The sequence below is a fragment of the Pongo abelii genome, chromosome 7, assembly GCF_028885655.2.
Source record: "Pongo abelii isolate AG06213 chromosome 7, NHGRI_mPonAbe1-v2.0_pri, whole genome shotgun sequence".
NCBI lineage: Eukaryota > Metazoa > Chordata > Mammalia > Primates > Hominidae > Pongo > Pongo abelii.
Genome location: NC_071992.2, coordinates 116,654,182 through 116,661,231, shown reverse-complemented (window position 1 = coordinate 116,661,231; position 7,050 = coordinate 116,654,182).

The window sequence follows — 7,050 nt, the reverse complement described above, 5'->3', positions numbered from 1 at the left end:
GTCGTAAACCTTATTCTTGTAATGTCTTTAATTTGGTAGTTCATGATTGTGGCTTAATTTTAGTGTAATACCCAAAGTACTTGTTAAAGGTGAAGATGTGGGGTTCTTTTAGGAAGATGGATTTAGAAGATCTGGCCTGGGGTATAGGGTATCTGCATAAAACTGATAACCCAGGCAATTTACACTTTTGAGTTTTAATTTCTAACTGATCATTCTCTGTGGACTACTGCTAGAGTTAGCTTTCTAAGTTAAACGTGTGGTTATCTCATTCCATGCTAAATAAACAATTCTATTAACCTTTAGGATTAAATAAATTTAAACAAAACCCTAGCTTGTGACAGTAGCAGCCCTCCCTGCTGATGAAGCCTAGTGATGCTTCTGTACCTAGAATGCTTTTCACTTTGGCTTCTTGTTTTGCAACTCAAAATAATACAAACTCCACACTCCTACCCTTTAGCATAGAACAGTGCATCCAGTGGGGATCCTGATCATTTTGTATTTGCCTCACAACAGACATACCCTCTCAGGGGCTGATGGTTCATTACAATTTTTTTTTTGAAAGATTTTCTTCATTGTGTTAAGGCAGAGAAACACCATATTTTTTCAAAATTGTAATACAAAATGGTTCAAATTTTGAGGTTTTAAAAGAGCTGGCTATTTTGAGATGCTTGAAGTCAAATCTATAAAGTTCACACACTAGGTCACACACCAAAATCTAGTGCCAGGTTGGGTTCATAGCTTTATATGTTAGGTAGCTGATTGGAAGTCAGTATTTGTTGTGAGATTCGAAGATAAGTCATATTCATCTGTTCTTGAAATGTCTGCTTTTTCGGATAGAGCAAACTTTAAGTGGCCAGAGCCAACAGATCTGGGGAGTAGACATTTGGACTCTTGCAGGAATTAAGGAAACACAGTTGATTCTCATTCGCAGATTCCGTATTTACAAATTTGCCTACTCACTAAAATTTATTTGTAACCCCCAAATCAGTGTGCATGCTGCTTTCATGGATGTGTGCAGAGCAACAAAAAGTTTGCGTCACCTGATATCACACTTCCCAGACGAGTATCCCTTTCATGGTCTCTTGAGTGCTATGTTCTTGACATTTTTGTGCCTTTTGTGGGTGGATTTTGCTGTTTAAAATGGCCCCCAAGCATAGCGCAGAAGTGTTACCTCTGGTGTTCCTTAGCACAAGAAGGAAGAGATGAGCCTTTTGGAGAAAATGGATGTTAGGGAGGCTTTTTTTCAGGCATGGGTGACATGAGTTACATGAATTCAGTATTAATGTATGTTAAATAAGGTATCTTAACAAACACATAAAACAAGGTCATGTATTAATTGCTGGAAATGTCACAGGCTTACAGGAACCGAACCCTGTCAGTACAGGTTGATTATCCCTTTTCAGAAATGCTTGGGATTTTGGAATATTTACATATACAGAATGAGATCTTGGGGATAGAACTGAAGTCTAAACAATTTATTTCATACATGTTAAAGCCTGAATGTAATTTTATATAGTATTTTCAGTAAATTTGTGCATGAAACAAAGTTTTGACTGACCCATCACATGAGGTCAGGTGTGGAATTTTCCACTTGTGTCATGTCAGCACTCAAAAGTTTAGGGTTTTGGAGCTTTTTGTATTAGGGATACTCAACCTGTATTTAATAATTTGGTGTTCATGGTGATTTCTTTTTTTTTTTTTTTTGAGACAGAGTCTTGCTCTTGTTGCCCAGGCTGGAGTGCAGTGGCACGATCTCGGCTCACTGCAGCCTCTGCCTCCCGGGTTCAAACAATTCTTGTGCCTCAGTCTCCCAAGTAGCTGGGATTACAGGTGCACACCACCACGCCTGGCTAATTTTTGTATTTTTGGTAGAGACAGTTTCACCATGTTGGCCTGGCTGGTCTCAAACTCCTGACCTCAGGTGATCACCCTCCTCAGCCTCCCAAAGTGTTGGGATTACAGACGTGAGCTCGGCGCCCGGCCCATGGTGATTTCATAGAACATAACTGCTATGAGTAAAAAGAACTGACTGTAGTTGTATATGGTAAATAATGTAGTTCATAATCCACAGTGGTTTATTTGAAACTCCTAGTTTCATAGCAGAATTTGAGATGCAAAACAGAATAAGACAACTGACATTTTTTGGGCTACCATGTATCTTTTAAAGCATGTGTATGACTGCATCATTTGACAGTTTTGACACAAACTAATAGGTGACTTTTTCTATGGATACTAGAATGTATAATGGTTAATTGGAAACTTCTGGAATCTTTTCTCTGTTTCAACACGTATGCTAAGACTTGCATAGATGAAATAAGCTCAAGTAATGTGCCTTGTTTATAGTATGCTATCTTTGGTTATGTGAGAGACGTTAATGGAGAGTACTTTGAAAATTGCTTATTATTTTGGTTTAAAATTGTGATCCCAGATTATTCATTTAAAGCAAGTATATGACTTTGTTTTTTTTGTCTGTTTTTTGTTTTTGAGACAGAGTCTCGCTCTGTTACCAAGGCTGGAGTGCAGTGGCGTTATCTCAGTTCATTGCAACCTCCGCCTCCCGAGTTCAAGCAATTATTGTGTCCCAGTCTCCCGAGTAGCTGGGATTACAGGCACACAACACTACATCCGGCTAAAATTTTTGTATTTTTAGTAGAGACAGAGTTTCGCCATGTTGGCCAGGCTGGTCTTGAACTCCTGACCCCAAGTGATCTGCCTGCCACAGTCTCAAAGTATTAGGACTACAGGCGTGAGCCACCGTGCCTGGCCGAAAGCAAGTATATAACTTTGAAGAGGATCTGGATACTTAACGTTTAATGAGTGCACTAGACAAGTTGTCATGGAAGCAAAGTAAAATCCTAAGTCTGAGTTGGAAGCACCATGGGTGGAGCTGGTCAATATACTGCCTAACACTGTCCAGCTATGATAGTCTGCTGCATGGCTCTCTGCTAGGAGACCTAACCAGTCATGGGGACATCTCTGAATAAACCAGTCAGGGCAGACCTACCTTTGAACAATGCCAGTGCTACACCAACGAATTTTTTTTAACTTTTTGTATTATAGAGACAGGGTCTCTTGCCCAGGCTGGAGTGCAGTGACACAATTGTAGCTCACTGCAGCCTCCAATTCCTGAGTTCAAGAGACCCTCCCACCTCAGTCTCCCAAGTAGCTGAGACTACAGGCACTCGCCACCTCATCCAGCTAATTTTTTTGTTTGTAGAGATGGAGGTCTTGCTATGTTGCCCAGGCCGGTCTCAAACTCCTGGCCTCCTGAAGTACTGGGATTACAGATGTGAGCCACTGTACCTGGCCCTACACCGATGAATTTTTTTTTTTTTTTTTTTTTTTTTTTAATAGGGACAGAGTCTTGCTCTGTCACCCAGGGTGGAGTGCAGTGGTGTGATCACAGCTTACTGCAGCCTCAACCTCCTGGGCTCAAGCCATCCTCCCGCCTAGCCTCCTGAGTAGCTGAGACTACAGGTACACTCCCACATCTGGTTAATTTATTACTTTTTTAGAAATGAGGTCTTGATTGTTGCCCAGGCTGGTCTTGAACTCCCGATTCTCCTGCCTTGGGCTCCCAAAGTGCTGGGCTTATAGGTGTCAGCCATCATGCCTGGCAATGAATTATTTGTCTCCTATTTTCTAGGCCTCATATTGACTCTCCCTCTTCAGTAAATATAGCCTGTCTTCTACTAAGTTAGATTTAAGGGTTTTTAGTTACCACTTTCTGTAACACTCAGATCACTTTGATACCTCTCCTGTTGTTGTATCTTCTCTACCACATAGTTTCACATGCTAGGGAGATACATGGCAGAATTGCAGGAGAACCTAATTTTTATTTATTATTTATTTATTTTTTTTTTGAGATGGAGTCTTGCTCTGTCACCCAGGCTGGAGTGCAGTAGTGCAATCTCAGCTCACTGCAGCCTCCACCTCCTAGGTTTAAGCGATTCTCTTGCCTCAGCATCCCGAGTAGCTGGGACTGCAGGCACGTGCCACCACGCCCAGCTAATTTTTGTATTTTTAGTAGATATGGGATTTCGCCGTGTTGGCCAGGCTGGTCTGGAACTCCTGACTTCAGGTGATCCACCCACCCCGGCCTCCCAAAGTGCTGTGATCACAGGCATGAGCCACCTCGCCTACCCAGGATAACCTAATTTTTAAATTTTAGATAGTCTTTTATTTGACCCTCACAATCATGGCAAGTTTGCAAAATATTGTATTATCTAAAAAGGTAGAAAAACGTGCAATTTATTTACTTTGTTACTGACTATCCCCAGAAAAGGAAACAACATGGGCTTTTGATTAGCTCTGATGTTCTTTGTGTAGAGAAAAAGCTCTACATGTTGGAACATTTGTCCTTTTCAGGAAGTTCCCACAAGATACATGATCATTGATAAGACATACATGAGCAGCTGGATTTATGATTGGTGATGGGTTTTTGTTTCTATACCCCACCCCAAGTAAAAAAAAAATGTGAGGTACATGGAATATTTTTTATTATGCTTATTTCGTATTGCCAGGTAGATGGCCAGCCTGACATTCAAAAGTATTTTATCAGCCCCTAAATGTTAATATTTCCCAAACTATTTAAATCAGTAGAAGACATTTTTACTATTAAAAATAAAAAGTTATGATATAAAATGGATTAAATGCCAGATTATATGCTAAACAAGTCCTTTAAATTTTTAACTTAATATTTTTAACAGATTTTTTTTTTTTTTTTTTTTTTTTTTTGAGATGGAGTTTTACTCTTGTTGCCCAGGCTGGAGTGCAGTGGCACAATCTTGGCTCACCGCAACCACCACCTCCCGGGTTCATGCAGTTCTCCTGCCTCAGCCTCCTGAGTAGCTGGGATTACAGGCATGTGCCACCACACCCAGCTAATTTTTTATTTTTAGTAGAGACGGGGTTTCTCTATGTTGGTCAGGCTGGTTTCGAGCTCCCGACCTCAGGTGATCTGCCTGCCTCAGCCTCCCAAAGTGCTGGGATTACAGGCGTGAGCACTGCGTCCGGCTTTAACAGATATTTTTATAAGCAAATCATTTATAAATATGGGTGACTATTCTTTACAAACCCAATTGTGATGCACTGGTAATTTGGTGGCACTGCACTTACGGCCAACAATGAAAATTGTAAAATAATTGCCTGAGGAACCAAGCTCATGTGCACTAAAAAGAAGCAGGGATCTTACAAGATTCTTAGAAGTATAGAGTAGTGATTTTTTTGGAGATAGAGTCTTGCTCTGTCGCCCAGGTTAGAGTGCAGTGGTGCGATATCCGCTCACTACAGCCTTCGTCTCCTGGGTTCAAATGATTTTCCTGCCTCAGCCTCCCAAGTGGCTGGGCCTACAGGCGCCTGCCACCGTGCCCGGCTAATTTTTGTATTTTTAGTAGAGATGGTTTCACCATGTTGCCCAGGGTAGTCTCAAACTCCTGAGCTCAGGCAGTCATCCTGCCTCGGCCTCCCAAAGCGCAAGGATTACAGGTGTGGAGTCACTGTGTCTGGCCGATATACCTGTTTTTTTTAACCAACCAATTTTTTAAAAATTTACCAGAGCCAACTCGGAATTAACATTTGTAACTGCTAATATTGAGTATATGTATGTGTTTACTTAACAAGTAAACTCTTTACTTGCACTATATCATTTAATTCTTAAACCCACCCTATGAAATTGGTTCAGTAATACATTCCCATTTTACACATGAGGAACCTGAAGCATCAAACTGAACTGCTGCTTGTCCAAAGTCACATAGTAAGTGGGGGTGGAGCTGGGCTTTAAATCCACGCTTACATACAGACTAGAGTTCACACTTTTAGGCTTGGCATAAACTGCCTATAAACTATAAAAAAGTAAAACTCCATAAAATCTCAGGTACTTGGACTACCTTCAGTCTGAGAGATGGGGGATTGGGGAGACACAGGTAGCAAATTTTTATATTTATTAAAGCATGAAATACCTTTTTTTTAATTTAATTTAAATTTTTATTTTTTTTACGGAATCTCACTGTCACCCAGGCTGGAGTGCAGTGGTGCGATCTCAGCTCACTGCAGCCTCCACCTCCCGGGTTGAAGCATGTCTCCTGCCCCAGCCTCCCAAGTAGCTGGGACTACAGGCACATGTCACCATGCCTAGCTAATTTTTGTATTTTTAATAGAGATGGGATTTCACCATGTTGCTCAGGCGAATCTCGAACTCCTGACCTCAAGTGATCCGCCTGCCTCGGCTTCCTAATGTGCAAAGATGCTTTTTTGTTGTCATATTTTAAGGCAGCCAAAAAGAATGAGAAAGTCATTGTTTAGAAGAAAAGGAATCCTAGTGACAAGTTGTCTTCAAAGAGAAGAAAAAAGAAAGTTAAAAAACAGAAGAAAAAGGAGACCTTTAACCGTGCTGGGTATAAAATTCTAAATCAGGATACTTTTCTTCCTTTGAGCATCTTCGACTGCTGGGGAATATCAGACATTCTTTTAGTGGCCTTGTGATCATTGTGCTGAGCTTGTTCATATTCCTGTTCTAGGTTCTCTTAGAATTGATAAATAGACTTAACGAAAACCTTTTAATTACCATGAATTTTTAATAAAACGTGAAATTAATGTTCTGGCCTTGTATTGCACTTCTGTGCCAATTAGGAAGATGTCTCAACCTTTTCTCAACAGTTATTAAGAAATATGTTGGGTAAAACAGCGATTACTACTGCTAAAGAAGAACTTTCCAACAAATTGGGAATGTTTTCTTTCAGATAAGCAACACACACTGCCACTTAAGCAGCAAAGCCCCATCTAGAACTCCTGGCTCTCTGACTTCAGGGTTTGTGCTATTAACTTGTTTAATTTTGCTTTTGTCTTGCTATTTATGCAGACAAGAATGTTTGATATTTTCTTTACCAATTATATTAATGAATAATAACTACTGTCATTTAAACTTAGCTTTCATCTGATCTCAGATGGAGATGACATAGATGTTTTGTGTCACGTGAGTGTAAACACTGATCCTGTTCCAGCTCTTTCCTTGAAGAAACAAACCAGTGGACTTGGAGAGGTGGTGTTATT